The sequence below is a fragment of the Salmo salar genome, chromosome ssa15 (assembly GCF_905237065.1).
Source record: "Salmo salar chromosome ssa15, Ssal_v3.1, whole genome shotgun sequence".
Lineage (NCBI taxonomy): Eukaryota > Metazoa > Chordata > Actinopteri > Salmoniformes > Salmonidae > Salmo > Salmo salar.
Window position 1 is genome coordinate 69,368,834 of NC_059456.1, and position 19,687 is coordinate 69,388,520.

The 19,687-nt window shown below is 42.6% G+C and overlaps 1 pseudogene; it reads left to right on the top strand.

The window, feature by feature from the left end:
- The first annotated feature begins 291 nt into the window (after positions 1-291).
- LOC106572300 (rho guanine nucleotide exchange factor 10-like protein) lies at positions 292-18,843 on the top strand (annotated as a pseudogene).
- The last annotated feature ends 844 nt before the right edge of the window (positions 18,844-19,687 follow it).

Consider the following 19,687-nt stretch of genomic DNA (forward strand, 5'->3'; position numbering starts at 1 on the left):
GTACATTATTTTCATTACGAATGTAGTGAAGTAAAAGTTGTCAAAAATATAAATAGTTAAGTACAGATACCCAAAAAAACTACTTAAGTAGTACTTTAAAGTATTTTACTTAAGTACTTTCCATCACTGCATATAAGGGCCATAGTATACAGTAGCCTGCTCTGTTCAGCATGTCAGGTAGATCTCTTGGGGGAATCCTTTGTGTTAATAACAGGTTTAATGTTCCCTGACAGGTTCTCTCTCTCTCCCTCCCTTTTCTCTCTCTCACTTACTCTTTTTGTTCCTGTCTCTATGCCCCTGCAGTTGGCCCTCACTGAGCTGGAGACGTTAGCCGAGAGGCTAAACGAGCAGAAACGAGTAGCAGACCAGGTCGCTGAAATCCAGCAGCTGGCACGTAGAGTTGGTGACCGCCAATTGAGCAAGGTCTATGCATCTGTCCGTCTTTCTCAAAATATATTTTAAGGTCAATAAGAAAAACATTTTTATTTTGTTAATTCTACTTAGTGTAAGAGTAAATGAGTGTGTTTTGTGTTTTGTTTTGTTGTGTTGTGTGTAATGTTGTGTGACATTTGTGTCCCCTCTATAGCTCTTTAACTCAGACTAGAGGCAGCTGATACTGTGCGAGGTGCTGATTGAGATGGTGTACGGGGAGAAAGGACAGGTCTTCAAGTCCAAGGAGAGCAAAGTCTTCCTCAGTAACGACACCCTCATCTGTGCAAACATCAGTGTCAAGTGAGTCAGCACTACCAGGATGCGACCATAGAAATACATTCTCTATGGATGAGGCATACTGTCAAATGTCATGTTGAAAGAATGTCAGCCACACTGCATATTCATGTGAACCAACGTTTTTTTCCCTCTGTCCTCTCCAAATCAAATGAAATCAAATGTTATTGGTCACATACACATGTTAGCAGATGTAATTACAGATGTAGCGAAATGCTTGTGTTTCTAGCTCCAACAGTGCAGTAATATGTAACAAGTAATGTCTAACAATTTTACAACAATACACACAAATCTAAAGTAAAGGAATGGAATTAAGAATATATACATTTTTTGATAATGTCATTATTGAAGAAAGGTCAAGTTTTCCCCAAGTTTCACCCAACGTCACATCTTAAAATCTTCCGTTTTGATCAGTGAACCTCACAAATTATTCATTGCACCTTACTTGATTCAGCTCATGCCTCATGCCAACTTTGCCCTTAACTTGTGAAAGGGATCGCGATGTTTCACAATGCTTCCCATGCATGATTATGGGGAATATATGAATAATAATGTGGCCCAAAAATCAGTAGGGGGTCCGCTGTTTGGAGAGATATTCAACTGATCAGAAGGACTGTAATTACAATGTATTCCTGACCCCCTTTCATATTGTTGATTCAAAGAGCCCTGACACATTTGGATGATTTTTCAATTGCTGAATGCATTATCTTACATAGAGGGCTCTATTTTTGGCTGGCGTTAAGCCAGCGCAATTGTAACACGCACGCTCGTTGGAAATTTCAACTTGCTCTGGGCTATTTTCAAACACTTGCACAAGGATTGGTAATTTACCTGTCTTATATGAGCTCGCTTGCACTGAGAATGGAGGGTGGCAATATCTGAAGTGTGTCCTTAGGGTTAGGGTTAGGAGCAAGGAGTCAACAGGCCAGGTCATCAGGTCAGGTAGTCCTGTGGCATGGCCCCAGGGCCCAGGTCCTCCGGGAGGGGAGAGAGAGAGAATTAGAGGGAGCATACTTAAATTCACACAGGACACCGGATAAGACAGGAGAAATACTCCAGATATAACAGACTGACCCTAGCCCCCCGACACATAAACTATTGCAGCATAGATGCTGGAGGCTGAGACAGGAGGGGTCGGGAGACACTGTGGCCCCGTCCGATGATACCCCCGGACAAAGCCAACCAGGCAAGATATAACCCCACCCACTTTACCAAAGCACAGCCCCCACACCACTAGAGGGATATCTTCAAACCACCAACTTACTACCCTGAGACAAGGCTGAGTATAGCGCATGAATATCTCCTCCACAGCACCAGCCCAAGGGGGTGGAAAACCGGACCGGAAGATCACTTCTGTGACTCAACCCACTCAAGTGACACATCCCTCCTAGGGACGGCATGGAAGAGCACTAGTAAGCAAGTGACTCAGCCCCCATAATAGGGTCAGAGGCAAGCGCTCATTACACAATTTATTTATTAATCAAAACGCCAGCTCCACTGCCAGCTCATAATTCCCGCAGTGAAAATAGCAAAGATATTTCTGACACCCCCCCAGACATATAGTGTTAACTCAAGCGCTAAGATTTGCCATTGTGTTAGGTTTGTTAAAATAGAGTCCTCATTGTTTGTCCAGCATCTTGTTCAGGCCCATAGAGATGGAAAAGAGAGGGCACTATCTTTGCAATGATGGCTTCTAGGACAGCATGGGAAATACTATTGAAAATAGGCTCTGGGGCAAGTGCGCCCTCTATCCGTCTCTATCTTCAGGCCATTGAAATGTGTTCCTGTTTCTTCAACTAGGGGTACCCCTGATATCAGCAGCCTAGTTCCTATTGGTCCTAAATACACAGTGAAGTGGACAGAAGAGCTTTCAGAGCAAAGATACAGGGAAACGGGCAAACGTTGCTAATGTTCCAGGTAAAACGACATTCAATTTGTCCAGTTCAAATTTAAATGCATTGTACACCTTCACATGAAAGACAAAATACCCATTGTAAGCTATGAAAAAGCAAGCCTTCCCACTCTATCTCCAAGCACTTGTTCCAACTAATACTAGCCTGTCAGTTATCTGGGTATGAGCTCAGCAAGTGTGTCTCTACTGCTACCTGCTTGGGGAGAACTAACTCGTTTTTAAATCTCTAAAGGCTTTATTGCCCTAATTGAGTGATAATAGAAGCTACATGTAACCCTCTGGGAGTATGTCAGATGTTCTCCCTAGAGTCTCACATGTCTGAGATAAACATCCCTGTATTATTTTGAGGTTCAGTCTCATTTGGAGTTAACTTACTGTTGATGTGTATGAAATGTATGCATTCACTACTGTAAGTCGCTCTGGATAAGAGCGTCTGCTAAATGACTAAAATGTAAAATGTAAATGGAAGTGTTTTGGTGGAGAAACCCAGCAGGATATTTACTAACTCTTGAAATGCCAGAGAATGATGGTGACAGGGACAGTTACAGGGGTGTCTTGTCTATCTTATCCGCAAAGAGCAGGTGTAGGTGTAGTCTTTTGCTCCAGCCACCCGATTCAGCTGATCAACTAATCACAGTCCACTCCTCAAGAAAGACTTAAAACTAGTTGAATCAGATGTATTACTGTACTTCTTTGGCTTGAGAAAGCCTTCACCCACAACAGCCCTTTGTGCATTTTGATATTGATTACTGCATTGTTGGGTTTGGAGCTTGCGAGAAAGGCATTTCACTGTACTTGTGCACGTGACATTAAAACGTGAAACTTGAAACTTGCTTTAGGAGGAGTAAGAGGAGATGGATGATAGTGATGATGAAGGTGGTGATGATGATGACGCCAATGATAAAGATATGACTGGGTGTGCCAGGTAAAGTGTTCCTGGGCCCGCCCTGACTGTACCAGGAGCTGGAGTAGCTACAATACGACCTGTCTGTTGTTGAACAGGTCACCCTGCTATTCAGGACATTTCAAGGCACTTAACAGGTTAGACACACATCTACACACATTAACGTTTACTTTTCAACACTGCTTATTGGACAGACAGTGTCACCTTGACAGTTATTATGTTTATTATGTGATACAATTACTCTACCACCATTTCTCTGAACACAACAGTAGGGCAGGACGTGCCTAGCAATGCAGATTCTCATCCGCATCAAAGAGGACGAGATCCAGTGTGCCAACAAGTGCCACCTGCGGCTGGCTGTGCCAGGCAAGCCCGACAAGTAAGTCCCCAGGAAGTTAAAAGGGGTACACAGAAGTGACTAAAGATAGCGCTAGGATGCATAGCTGCCGTTTTATGGACTCCTGACCAATTCTGCTATTTTGTGGGTTGTTTTGCGCTGATCTTAAAAAAAAATCCTACATGATGTTTACGCCATCGTTTCCTATGACCGAAAAGCTTCTGGACATCAGAATAGCAATCACTCACCTCAATCTGGACGAATACTTCTACTTCAATGAGTCTTCGGCACAGAACATACTGCTCACCTTAGATCAGGCCCTAATCCTGACACTCGGAAGAAGAAAAACGACGGCACATTGATGACACTATGGCGACGAGTGAATAAACCACCCTTACCCTCTGTTCTATTGGCGAATGTGCAATTGTTGGAGAACAAACTGAACGAGCTCCATTCGAGAAGATTCTATCAACAGGACATTGAGAACTTTAATATGCTATGCTTTTTGGAGTCATGGCTGAACAAGGACATGGATAATATACAGTTAGCTGGGTTTTCCATGCATCGGCAGGACAGAACAGCAGCGTATGGTAAGATCCGTGGCGGTGGGATGTGTTTCTTTGTCAACAAAGACTGGTGCGCGATCTCTAATATTAAGTCTCGAGGTTCTGCTCGCCTTAATTAGAATACCTCATGATATGCTGTAGACCATACTATTTACCAAGAGAGTTTTCAACTATATTTTTTGGAGTTGTCTATTTATCACCTCAAACCGACGCTGGCACTAAAACCGCACTCAACGAGCTGTTTAACCTGTTAGGGCTAGGGGGCAGTATTGACACGGCTGGATAAAAAACGTACCCGATTTAATCTGGTTACTACTCCTGCCCAGTAACTAGAATATGCATATAATTATTGGCTTTGGATAGAAAACACTCCAAAGTTTCTAAAACTATTTGAATGGTGTCTGTGAGTATAACAGAACTCAAATGGCAGGTCAAAACCTGAGAGATTCCTTTACAGGAAGTGGCCTGTCTGACCATTTATTGTCTTTCTTTGACATCTCATTCCATTACAAAGGATCTCTGCGGTAACGTGACACTTCCCACGGCTCCAATAGGCTCTCAGAGCCCGGGAAAAACCTGAATGTCGTCATTCCAGCTCCAGGCTGAAACACATTATCGCCTTTCTCAAGTGGCCGATCAAGGGACTGTGGGCTTAGGCGCGTGCACTGGCCGCCCCCGTCTTTGTGTTTTTTCCTCTGTTTACCGAAAAGGAGATTCCCGGTCGGAATATTATCGCTTTTTTACGAGATAAATTGCATAAAAATTGATTTTAAACAGCGGTTGACATGCTTCGAAGTACGGTAATGGAATATTTAGAAATCTTTTGTCACGAATTGCGCCATGCGCGCGACCCTGATTTACCATTTCGGATAGTTTCTGGAACGCACGAACAAAACGCCGCTATTCGGATATAACGATGGATTATTTGGGACCAAACCAACATTTGTTATTGAAGTAGAAGTCCTGGGAGTGTATTCTGACGAAGACAACAAAGGTAATAACATTTTTGTTATAGTAAATCTGATTTTGGTGAAGGCTAAACTTGCCGGGTGTCTAAATAGCTAGCCCGTGATGGCTGGGCTATGTACTTAGAATATTGCAAAATGTGCTTTCACCAAAAAAGCTATTTTAAAATCGGACATATCGAGTGCATAGAGGAGTTCTGTATCTATAATTCTTAAAATAATTGTTATGCTTTTTGTGAACATTTATCGTGAGTAATTTAGTAAATTGTTCGTAAATTCCCCGGAAGTTTGCGGGCGGTATGCTAGTTCTGAACGTCACATGCTAATGTAAAAAGCTGTTTTTTGATATAAATATGAACTTGATTGAACAAAACATGCATGTATTGTATAACATAATGTCCTAGGGTTGTCATCTGATGAAGATCATCAAAGGTTAGTGCTGCATTTAGCTGTTTTCTTGGTTTTTGTGACATTATATGCTAGCTTGAAAAATGGGTGTCTGATTATTTCTGGCTGGGTACTCTGCTGACATAATCTAATGTTTTGCTTTCGTTGTAAAGCCTTTTTGAAATCGGACAGTGTGGTTAGATTAACGAGAGTCTTGTCTTTAAATAGCTGCAAAATAGTCATATGTTTGAGAAATTTAAGTAATAGGATTTTTAAGGTATTTGAAAATCGCGCCACAGGATTCAACTGGCTGTTACGTAGGTGGGACGAATTCGTCCCGCCTGCCCTAGAGAGGACAAGGCTATAGGTGAACAAGAAAATGCTCATTCAGAGCCGGCACTCCTAGTGGCCAGGGATTTTAATGTAGGAAAACTGGAATCCATTTTACCTCATTTCTAGCAGCATGTTACCTGTACAACTACAGGGAAAAAAACTCTAGATCACCTTTACACACACAGAGACACATACAAAGCTCTGCCTCGCCTTCCATTTGGCAAATCTGACCATAACTCTATCCTTCTGATTTCTGCTTACAAGCAAAAACTCAAACAGGATGTGCCAGTGACGCACTCAATACAGAAGTGGTCCGATGAAGCGGATGCTAAACTACAGGACTGTTTTGCTAGCACAGGCTGGAATATGTTCTGGGATTCATCCAATGGCATTGAGGAGTTTACTACATCAGTCACCTCTTCTTTAATAAGTCCATTCACGACATTGTCCCTATAGTGACAGTATGTACATTTCCCAACCAGAAGCCATGGATTACAGGCAAGCCCGACAAGTACATTCACACTGAGCTGTTAAAATGGCGCCGGAAGAAATGGCAGCAGTTTTACGGGCGCCTAACCAATTGTGCTACTGTGTGTTTTCTTTGTTGCATTATTTGTAACTTATTTTGTACATAATGTTTCTGCCACCGTATCGTACAGCAAAAAAGAGCTTCTGGATATCAGGACAGTGATCACTCACCTCGGATTAGACTAAGAATTTTTCTTCAACAAGCAGGATGCTCAGGATGTACTTCGAACACATGACAAGGCTAACATCCCCGTCATTGGCAAGAGAAAGAGACGCAGGTACAGACACAGAGCGGGGTGCCTCGTATGGATCCGCAGAAGGCGAGTGGGAAAGCTACCGTCAATATTACTTGCCAACATGCAATCATTGGACAATAAATTAGACGAGGTACGTTCACGAATATCCTACCAACGGGACATCAGAAACTGTAACATCTTATGTTTCACGGAATCGTGGCTGAATGATGATATTGTCATGTCCTGACCAGCAGAGGGAGTAGTTGTTTAGTATTGTGGTCAGGACGTGGCAGAAGTACTGGGTATGTGTTTGTCTAGTATTTCTGTTTCTATGTTGGTCTGTGTGGCTCCCGATCAGGGACAGCTGGTTATCATTGTTCCTGATTGGGAGTCATATATTAGGAGTGTGTTTGTGGGTTGTTGTGAGTTAACACTGCTATTCGTTTTGTTTGTAAGTAGCCTGTTAGCCTGTCGTGAGTGTTTATTGTTTTCTGTGTATACTTTACTTAATTATATTAAAAGATGAGTATCCACATTCCGCATGCAGTTTGGTCTCTTCAACACGGCTTCAACATTTGTGACAGACATGGATATTCAGCTAGCGGGATATACGCTGCACCGGCTAGATAGAACAGCACATTCCAGTAAGACGAGGGGGGGGGGGCGGGGGGGACGGGGGGGTTTTTAGTTTTACCTAATTTCTCATTTCAACATGTTAAATACGCAACTGGGGAAAACATTTCTAGATCACCTGTACTCCACACACAGAGATGCATACAAAGCTCTCCCTCGCCCTCGTCCTCCATTTGGTAAATCTGACCACAATTCTATCCTCCTGATTCTTGCTTACAAGCAAAAAATTAAAGCAGGAAGCACCAGTGACTCGGTCTATAAAAAATTGGTCAGATGAAGCAGATGCTAAACTACAGGACTGTTTTGCTAGTACAGACTGGAACATGTTCCGGGATTCTTCTGATGGCATTGAGGAGTACACCACATCAGTCACTGCCTTCATCAATAAGTGCATCAAGGACGTCGTCCCCACAGTGACTGTACGTACATACCCCAACCAGAAGCCATGGATTACAGGCAACATTCGCACTGAGCTAAAGGGTAGAGCTGCCGCTTTCAAGGAGCAAGACACTAATCCGGGCGCGTATGAGAAATCCCGCTACACCCTCAGACAAACCATCAAACAGACAAAATGTCAATAAAGGACAAAGATCGAATCCTACTACACCGGCTCTGACGCTCGTCGGATGTGGCAGGGCTTGCAAACTATCACGGATTACAAAGGGAAACCCAGCCGAGAGCTTCCCACTGACGCGAGCCTACTAGACAAGCTAAATGCCTTCTATGCTTGCTTCGAGGCAAGTAACACTGAACCATGCATGAGAGCATCAGCTGTTCTGGACGACTGTGTGATCACGCTCTCCGTAGCCGATGTGAGTAAGACCTTTAAACAGGTTAACATTCACAAGGCCACAGGGCCAGACAGATTACCAGGATGCATACTCAGAGCATGCGCTGACCAGCTAGCAAGTGTCTTCTCTGACAATTTTAACCTTTCCCTGACCCAGTCTGTAATACCTACATGTTTCAACCCTGTGCCCAAGAACACCAAAGTAACTTGTCTAAATGACTTCCGCCCCATAGCGCTCACATCTGTAGCTATGAAATTCTTTGAAAGGCTGGTCATGGCTCACAACAACACCATCATCCCAGAGACCCTGGGCCCACTCCAATTTGCATACTGCCCATGCAAATCCACAGATGACGCAATCTCTATTGCACTCCACACTACCCTTTCCCACCTGGACAAAAGGAGCACCTACATGAGAATGCTGTTCATTGACTACAGCTCAGCGTACATAACACCATAGTGCTCTCCAAGCACATCAATGAGCAAAGGTCCCTGGGACTGAACACCTCCCTTTACAACTGGATCCTGGACTTCCTGACGGGCCACCCCCAGGTGGTGAAGGTAAGCAACAACACATCTGCCATTCTGATCCTCAACACGGGGGCCCCTCAGGGGTGCGTGCTAAGTCTGCTCCTGTACTCCCTGTTCACCCACGACAGCGTGACCTCGCACGACTCCAACACCATCATCAAGTTTGACACAACGGGGGTGGGCCTGATCACCAATAACAATGAGACACCCTTTAGGGACAAGGTCAGAGACCTGGCAGTGTGGTGCCAGCACAACAACCTCTCCCTCAACATGGGCAAGACAAAGGAGCTTAACATGGAGTACAGGAAATGGAGGGCCAAACACGCCCCCATTCACATTGACGGGGCTGTAGTGGACCTTCAAGTTCCTCTGTGTCCACATCGCTAAGGACCTATCTTGATCCAAACAAACCAACACAGTCGTGAAGATGGTACAACAATGCCTCTTCCCCCTCAAGAGGAAGTAAAAAATGTACTGTTCTCTCTGCTACTGCAAGGCAAGTGGTACCGGAGTGCCAAGTCTGCGATCAAAAGGCTCTTGAACAGCTTCTACTCCCAAGCCATAAGACTGCTAAATAGCTAACTAAATAGCTATCAGGACTATCTGCATTGACCCTTTTTGCACTAACTCTTTTTGACTCTATGCACACACACTGGACTCTACCCACACTACACACTCACACATACTTACACTGACACTCCAACACATACGCACACACGCACACACACACACTCACTCACTCACACATAACACGTACACACAGGCACACATTCGCCACACACACACTTTCACACTCATCATATAAGCTGCTGCTACCGTCTATTATCTATCCTGTTGCCTAGTCACTTTACACCTACCTATATGTACATATGTACCTCAATTTCCTCGTATCCCTGAACATCGACTCAGTACTGTTACCCCATGTATGTAGCCAAGCTAGCGTTGCTCATTGTGTATTTATTCCTTGTGTTACTATGGGTGTGTGTGTGGGTGGTTGGTCTTTGGGACCTCCCTTGGTTAGGTGGGTAGCAGATGGCAGGGCAGCTTGTAGTGGGTGGCATGGACTGGCACATTCTTAGTCTATTGCCAAGCTGTGGCTAGTCTATTCCTGTGTGGTTTGATATTGAAATATTGGTGCCGTTTACAACTACAGCTAGTCATTTAAATGCCAGAGGCAGTTAGTGCTTTTTTTCATGTTTCTGATGGAAACTCATTCTCTACTAAAGCAATTCAAGGTCCAGCATTAGCAACATTATCCACAGGCTCATAGCCCTAGAATGCAGGGTCAGGGCTAGGTCAGGGAGACCCTCTCCATTCCCATCTGCACCATTCTTGCTTGTGATTGTCTGTTTATGTCTGTGTGCAGACACGTGTGAGCCTGTATGCCTATATGTTAATGCATTTATTTTATTGTCCCTCAGATCTGGACGGCCGGTCAGTTTAATGGTTTTTCAACAGCGCCAGTCCCCTCAGCAAGATCTCCTGGGTGAATCTTTAACAGTATAGCTAGCCTACGAGCTTAGCTAGCCTACTCCTAAGACAGACCTAATACATATTTAAGCTTTGTCGCATATTGGTCATCGTATATGTTTTGCCCACTGGTGGATGTTGTAGAGGTGTACAGCTAAACGTATCTCTTTTGACCCAGTGGAAGAGAACACGCCGGGCTGGGTATGTGTGGAGGATGATGTGAAGACTAGACCTCCATTCTGGTGTCCCTTTCCTTTTCTCCCCATCTTTCCCCCCAAAACTCAAGACCTAAAGGTAAGCAGCAAAAGCTGTGAGGAAGCTCAGTGGTGGACTGGACATATTTTGACAGCAAAATTATGCCATTTAAGAGAGTAGGAAAGCGATCGTAGACAACAGAAAGATCTGTTTTATGGTTTTATGAAGAAAACAATTTGGGTCAGATGACACTGTAATAAAGTAAAGTGAGAAATTAAGTTTGAGTTCCTCTGAAGGTATCTGGTACATTGGTGGATTTGCACTTGAACAGAGAGAAGACGATGTAGCAAGCCTTGGCTTCAATCAACCCGGGGAATCAGAAAAAAATCGAATAATTGGCAATTAGAGTAGTGTGACTGGGATTCCTTTGTGTGTCGCAGGCTATGATTAGCAGGTTACATCTCGTTCAGTCAGTGTCTATCTCTCTAGCGTTTCCTGGCAGCTGAGCTGGACAAGTCAGCCAAATTGACTGATAAGATTGTGGAAGCTGTTTGATAAAGAAAATGGAATCCTTCACTCACATGAGGAGAATAGCAGTCCTTGCTCATCTAAGAGACCACTAAATTACCAGAGGAAAATTTTTTACATTGCCATTTCTTGTAATTTAGCAGACGCTCTTATTCAGAGCAATTTACAGGCGCACATGGAATGGCATTAAACACCTGGAAACCATGTGTTTGATGTATTTGATACCATTCCACTGATTCCGCTCTAGTCATTACCACGAGCATGTTCTTCCCAATTAAGGTGCCACCAACCTCCTGAGATATATATATATATAAATATAAAACACCCTTTGTTATTTCTTGCACTATATATATATAGCACTGCATTCGGAAAGTATTCAAACCCCTTGACTTTTTCCACATTTTGTTATGTTACAGCCTTATTCTAAAATTACTTAAATTGTATTTTTCCCTCATCAATCTACACACAATACCCCATAATGACAAAGCAAAAACTGTTTTTTAGACATTTTTGCAAATGTATTACAAATAAAAAAACTCACATTTACATAAGTATTCAGACCCTTTACTGAGTACTTTGTTTAAGCACCTTTGACAATGATTACAGACTCAATTCTTCTTGAGTATGACACTACAAGCTTGGCACACCTGTATTTGGGGAGTTTCTCCCATTCTTATCTGCAGATCCTCTCAAGCTCTGTCAGGTTGGATAGGGAGCATCGCTGCACAGCTATTTTCAGGTCAAAAGATGTTTGGGTTCAAGTCCGGGCTTTGGCTCGGCCATTCAAGGACATTCAGAAACGTGTCCCAAAGCCACTCCTACATTGTCTTGGCTGTGTGCTTAGGGTTGTTGTCCTGTTGGAAGGTGAACCTTCACCCAAGTCTGAGGTCCTGAGCGCTCTGGAGCAGGTTTTCATCAAGGAACTCTATTTTGCTACGTTCATCTTTCCCTCGATCTGACTAGTCTCCCAGTCTGCCACTACATGCTTCACTGTAGGGATGGTGCCAGGTTTCCTCCAGAAGTGATGCTTGGCATTCAGACCAAAGAGTTCAATCTTGGTTTCATCAGACCAGAGAATCTTGTTTATCATGGCCTGAGAGTCCTTTAGGTGCCTTTTGGCGGGCTGTCATGTGCCTTTTAATGAGGAGTGGCTTCCGTCTGGCCACTACCATAAAGGCCTGATTGGTGGAGTGCTGCAGAGATGGTTGTACTTCTGGAAGGTTCTCCCATCTCCACAAAGGAACTCTGGAGCTCTGTCAGAGTGACCATAGGGTTGTTGGTCACCGCCCTGGCCAAGGCTCTTCTCCCCCGGTTGCTCAGTTTGGCTGGGTGGCCAGCTCTAGGAAGAGCCTTGGTGGTTCCAAACTTCTTCCATTTAAGAATGATGGAGGCCACTGTATTCTTCAATGCTCCAGAAATGTTATGGTACACTTACCCAGAATTGTGTCTCGACACAATCCTGTCTTGGAGCTCTACGGTCAATTCCTTCGACCTCATGGTTTGGTTTTTGCTCTGACCTGCACTGTCAACTGTGGGACCTCATATAGACAGGTGTGTACCTTTTCAAAATCATGTCCAATCAACTGAATCTACAACAGGTGGACTGCCATCAAGTTGTAGAAACATCCCAAGGATGATCAATGGAAACAGGATGCACCTGAGCTCAATTTCGAGTCTCATAGCAAAGGGTCTGACTACTTATGTAAATAAGGTATTTCTGTTTTTATATTTAAGAAATTTGCAAAAAAAGATCAAAAAAAATTGTTTTTGCTTTGTCACAATGGTGTATTGTGTGTTGATTGATTGATTTTTATTTGTAATTTTTTATTTTCAGAATAAGGCTGTAACATAACACACTGTGGAAAAAGTCAAGGGGTCTGAATACTTTCCGAATGCACTGTACATGAATATATGTATATATATTTTTTTATTTTTTATTTTCTGACACTGGGCATAAGCATCACTTTACCAATTATGAAATTCTCTTATGTTGAGGACTTTTTACAAACAACATTGTGTCAACCAGTTTTTGCCCAGTGGGTTTATTATAATTCAACATTGTTGAGTTGACTTCATCTATATCATCACTGGTATAATGATATGCGACCTTGGTCTTACCTACACATATCCCCGAGGGGTAAAAAATAGCACTATAACCTAAAGCAGTATTTCAAGCTGTTACAAAATAGCTCATTACCGAGTTAAAGGCAGGTATGTTAAGATGAAAGCCATAATGTGCTCTTCCAGTACTACACTGTTATTATGCCATGCTTACAACACCACCTTAGTTTGCCTGGCAGGGTTAAAGTAACAAAGGATGTTGAAGAGGATATCAAATATGCACTGTTGGCTCTGTGAATGTGCAAAACTAACTCATTATAATAGAATAATGCAGTTAAGATGAAAGGAAACCTTCTGTAAAGTGAAAGAAAGCCTGTGTGTGTGCCCTCATGCATTCATGCATGCTTACGTGTGTCCTGTAGAGAAGATGGGATACTATCATTATTCTCTCTCATTGTTTGAGCGAAGTGAAATCCCCCACAGCCTCGGAAGTCCCACAAAATGAATGACATGGCATGTTTCAATCTGGAGTCATGTCATCTGTCAGATGTAGTGATAATCTGTGTTTCCCCCCCCTTTCAACACACATACTGCCGATACCGTATCAACACACTCTCTCTGTTTCCCCTCTTTTACAGTCTCTGTCTAGCGATAGAGGAGAGATCAAAGGGTAAGCACCTTATTTCTGGTGACTCGGCTGAGGCTATTGAGTCCTGAAGATAATCCATAAAGCGAGGCAAATGCTGGATGGTATTCAAATTAATCTTTCCAAATTGAGATTGAAAGACTCATGGCCCATGTCCCACAAATATTCCTGCATACATATTCCTACATACATTACAAGTAAACAGTAAATCACAGACCAGCCTGCGTCCAAAATGTCACTGTATTCCCTTATAGTGTACTACCCTAGGGTGGCTCCGGTCAAATGTAGTGCACTATATTGGGAATAGGATGCCATTTTGGATGCAACCAGTGTCCTTTCCCTCTCCCTCCGCTCCTCCGACCTCTTACATACTGGACACCACTATTTCCTTCATCTTAACTATTTGAAATTCAGATGCTTCCGTCTCTGAAAGGAGAAATTGTGTGTGATGGATGGCAAGCTCTAAGGAAAATACATTTACACCATTTGTATGGAAATGCAGCAGCAGTGGCAGAGGCCAGTTACCTGGAGACTGCGGACCACTGCAGGGTGCTTGCAGATGATGAACGTGTGTGTCCCTGTGTTTGATCTAGACCTACACAATGTTCAAATTGTCATCCATATGTAGCTTAGTAGTGTGACCAAACTCTTTATATGTCTTCATTCTGACTGATACCCAGAGTGTGTGAGTGTGTGTAATCATATTGCAGCTCAACCCCACTGTCTGTTTTGTTATCCCTGTTCGTCTAATACCATCGGCCTCGTCCCATCAAACCTCATTGGAAATCTCATTCGTCTTTATCTGCAAATATAAATGCATGTTTCAATTCAAGTATTCAACAAAACAATCTGCTACCCAGAGTGTAGGGTCGTTCCACGAAATGAGTCCTTTTGCATCCCCTTGATAGAAATTGTCCAGCAATATTAGATTTTTTAAAAGCCTGTTATATTAAATAAAGTGCCCTTTTAATATAGACCACATGGAAAATTCAATAAATCTGCTGAAGTGCTAAAATCCAACATTTTGACATGTCCCTCTGTGCGCTCTATATGACCTTTCGGAAAACTTTAACCCACGTAGCTCTTTCCTGCGGTCAAATTAACTACTGGCCTCATGGGTGGAATGTTATTCATATTTTTCACAATTAACATTATTTATTTTTTTACTCCGAAAGTCTAGTGTTTCTACGTCAAACAGTTTTGTTATATTTCAGTCTTCTGTGATGTAATATTGGGATGCAAACTCAACATCTATATCTGACATGGTACAGGTGTCTTCTTTTTTTTAAGCCCATAACCATGTGTAGATCATTTTGTTTCAAAGTAGATTTATTCAAGACTACCAAGAAACACTCTGTGTAACCCTGATTTAGCCCACTGCAGTAGACGGTTAACCACAACATTAAGTTTTCACCATTATTGTAAAGCCCTAGTTATTTTGTTGGTTTGACAAAGTCATTTCAGAAGATCATTATTTATTTCATGTGATTAGTGATTCATTTTAAGGTAATAAACAAAAACTGTCTCTTGTTTTAAGGTCAACCCAGTAACATGAACTGAACTCTCGTTTTAATATGGTGAAAGTAAAATCTAAAATATTTTTTACAAAAGAAACATTGAACATATAATAGTCAAATCATAGCGTAAAAGCAGGTGAGTGGGTTCTACTCATTTTTTTCAAAAATTTTTATTTTACTATTTTCTGTTTTGTGGTAGAAAACTGAGTGGGTCGAGCATAACATGTCAACCATATTACCCATAGATCAGGGCTGCCTAATTCCCGGTCCTGGAGGGCCAAAACACTTGTGGTTTTTGTTTCTACGTGGTAGTTAATTGCACTCACCTGGTGTGACAGGTCTGAATTAGAGAGGATGAAAACTAGAAGTGTTTTGGCCCTTTAGGACTGGAATTGGGCAGACCTGCCACAGATAGACAGGCTAGAAATGTTTTAACAATTAAACAGTTTTCGTGAAGCTTGCATTCAATTGCCCCTCCCTGTTGCATACAACAAGCTTCCATTCAACCTGTCACAAGGGGATTGATGGCTGATTTAAGATGAAATCGTCAACCCTGTTATTTTATTTGACACTTAATAGGCACTTAATATAGTATTTTTATTTTACCTCCTGAGATGGGAAACCATGTTTTTTTATTATGTTGAACATGTGCTCGTCATGACAGAATGTTAAAATTAGGTGGAATCAAAAATATCACCAAGTTACACTACTTATTTTGTGGAACGACCCTGTAATATTCACACCCAGAACCAAATCTCATTTGAATTCTAATGGTAAAGGTCCAATGCAGCCGTTTTTATCTCAATATAAAATCATTTCTGGGTAACAATTAAGTACCTTACTGAGATTGTTTTTTACAAAAAATTGTATTCTTAGTATAGAGCAATTTCTCTGGTCTGAGTGGGGAGGGGAAAACGGAAAACTAGCTGTTATTGGCAGAGATGTTTGGAACTCTCTTTCTTATTGGTCTATTAACTCATTCACCAGGCAGTCCAAAACTCCATCCCATCAAAACAGGCAGAAATTTCAGGCAGTCCTTTCAAACAACTCTTACACTAAATGGGCAGTATCATAACTTAAACAATTTCACAGTATTATGCCAACCTCATAGTGTGGAAATATATATAAAACAAAGGGAAATCATGTTTTTGACTGCACTGGGCCTTTAAGGATGTCGTGAGAAACTAACATTGTGCTTTATTCTGTCCCGTTCAAAACAACTTGGAACTGGGAACTCGGAAATCGACTTCCAACTTCAGTGCGTTCAAGACAACTGGGAACTCACAAAAAACTAGCTCAGACTGGGAAAATTTGTTTTGAACGGACATCCAACTGGAAAATTCCATGCCGGAAACTTGGGGATCTTTCTAGAGCTCTGACTTTCCAACCTGAAGATCACTGATGTCATTATATGACCTTGTTTTTTTCCAGAGTTCCTAGTTGTCTTGAAAGCACCGTTCCTGTGTGAGATGGGTTTTATTTTTTACTTGTCCTGGAATATGGAATTGGTAACCATTTTGGATTGAGTAGAGCATTGGACGCATACTCAAAATACTCTCAAATACTCTATGTCCTCTGAACAGGAAGTCAAGCGGGATGTTGCAGAGACGTTCTAATAATATCAAAGGAAAACCATTTCCTCAGGTCATTATTCAACGTCCGTATTGAGGCAAAGGAACATTCTGGTAACCAACAAAATAAGAAATGAAAATGTAGCTGTAATATGCAATATATTGCCTATAATATAGAATACCGCCTATATCCATATAACCAAAGACACTTACTACGCATTTCCAATCCTCTTTGCTATAACTGAGCAGTGATTACAGTAGGTCTGTGGGTAAAACTGAGCATTTGTTGTGTTGTCTGCAGCTGAAGATGGCCCTTCACCATCCGGTCCGTTGTGCCCTGCTGGGCTTCTCTGCAGCCAGCACATCTCTACCGCAGGGCTATCTCTGGGTAAACACTGCAAACTGTAAATAGATTCCAGGACTGAACTGAGCTGCGGAGAGGAGGAGGTTAGGTTAGTGGTAGGAAGTGTAATGAAGGTGGTTCAATGAGCTATGTTGGTTCATGTGATAAAGTAACCTAGGCCTTAGCTTTAGCTCTTTAGCTCAGAGGGTCTAGTGTCACGAATAAGACCCGTGATCAATAGCTGGTCGACACATTAACAGCCTCTATCTGTAATGACCAGGTGGCCAGTGGAGGTGACCGCAACCATGGTCAAGTGGAAATTTTCTCTCTGAACCGGTCCACACCGCACACGGTCAAGCCCTTCCAGCTGGGGTTGCCAGTCCTGTTTCTGGACCACATGATGGAGCCCTGTCCCACCGAAGAGGATTCGGAAGAGAACGCTGCTGCAAAGAACACAGCCAGCTCTGGCAACACCATCTGTGTAGGCCTGCAGGATGGTTAGTGAGTCATCATGTACACTGTAGTACAAACAAAAATGGCAGACTTTTTTATGCTGCACCTTATGGATTTGTTTATCCACTATTCCCCATCAAGGAACCAACAAATCAGGAAAAACGTGTCAGGCTTAACATTAAGTATTCAGCTCATTGTGGCATGTATTGTTCATAGCAATGCTAGTAGAAACCGGAACGTAGCAGCACAAGTGACCACACACAACTCTATCAGTAGAATTCATGTTTGCTCATGTTATTGTCATTGTCATGTACCTAATATTTAAATGCCCTTGAGGTCACCCTATTTCTCATTATCTCCATTTCCCAGCATCCATGTGTATTTTAGTGTGGAAACTGCCACCCAGTGCCTTCTGACCTTCTCCCACCCAGACAGTTGTCCAGTTCTGTGCCTGAAACACTCTGCCTCTTTCCTGTGCGCTTGGCTGGGGTACGGAAAAGTTGCCGTTTACGCTCGGAAGAGTATAATCATACCATTATATAACCATACCACCAATTATACCACCAGTATAACCATTTTCTCGTATAATCAAGGTAATCAATGACAGGTTACAAACAAACATAAAAATTAACATGATGGGTCTATTGCAATGAGCATTGGCCAGTGTACTAACACAAGGTCATCTCTGGTTAAACCATACATTTTATTTTTGTTTGTTTTCGTTTATTTAACTAGGCAAGTCAGATAAGAACACATTCTTATTTACAATGACGGCCTACCAGAAGGCAAAAGGCGGGACTGGGGCTGGGATAATTGTTTTTGTTTTGTTTTTTAAATATAGGACAAAACACACATCACGACAAGACAGACACCACAACACTACATAAAGAGAGACCTAAGACAACAACATAGCATGGCAGCAACACATGATAACACAGCATGGTAGCAACACAACATGACAACAACATGATAGAGTCTTTGAATGAAGAGATGGAGATAAAGCGGTCCAGTTTGAGTGTTTTTTGCAGCTCGTTCCAGGCGCTAGCTGCGGCGAACTGAAAAGATGTGTGTGCTTTGGGCGCTAAACTCACCCGCACAGGTGATCTCAATTGTAACCATCAATTGGCCACGATTTAACACTCCCTAAAGCGGATGTGACTGTGGGCAGTGGCCCCATCCACACCCTCCTAATCCTGGAGAACACTTTGTGAGCCAGTTGTGCCAACTTCATCACAGTCATCCAGGGCTCCAGCCTCCACCTCCAGGTGGGCAAAACACATCCTTCTATACACCCTCATTTACACAGGGCTGAAGGAAAGGGGGAGAGATAGGAAAAGAATAGAGACTATGGCCTTTTCTCAATTAGATTTGCTCAATTCCTTCGTCCTCGCTCCTCTGTTCTCTCCCGCCTCCTTTTGAAAAAGGTCAAAGGTAATCAAGGAGAGGCGGCAAGGAGAGTGAACTTGGACGAAAATGCGCTTGTATGAAATGAGAAGGTTCTTCTCCACTTGCGTCATCAGGCAAATTACATTTACAGGGGTGGATCCCAAAATAAATGTGTAAAGTGATGAAAACTAATTAGGTTATTTGTGCAAGACATTTCATAGATAAAAGGGCAAGTAACATATTGTTTTTAAATGTGTGCATGCTTTTCTCCTCCAACAATACAACAGCTGATTCAAAGGGGGTGTGGCAGATATCAAAACTCCTCTGCGGTAGGATACACTTGTGCTTCTTTGCCAAAAGGAGGCTATCGAGGAGGGGAGGACCATCTTTCGTTTTCCTGCTAACGAAGTGACACACTCCTCGACCACTTATCGGTTTCCGTATGACAGAGGAGAGAGGACGGAGAAGAGAGGATGGAGGACAGACTTTTGCCCAAATGAGAAAAGGCCTATATGACCCTGGGAAGGATAGGTTTTAATACTGTATGATACTGTAGCTAGTATGAAGAAGAGACATGCATTGACAACCTCACACAACCTCTCCTCTCTGTCTCTCAATCATAACACCTCTCTTTCTCACTCACTCTGTCACTCACTCACTCTGTCTTAC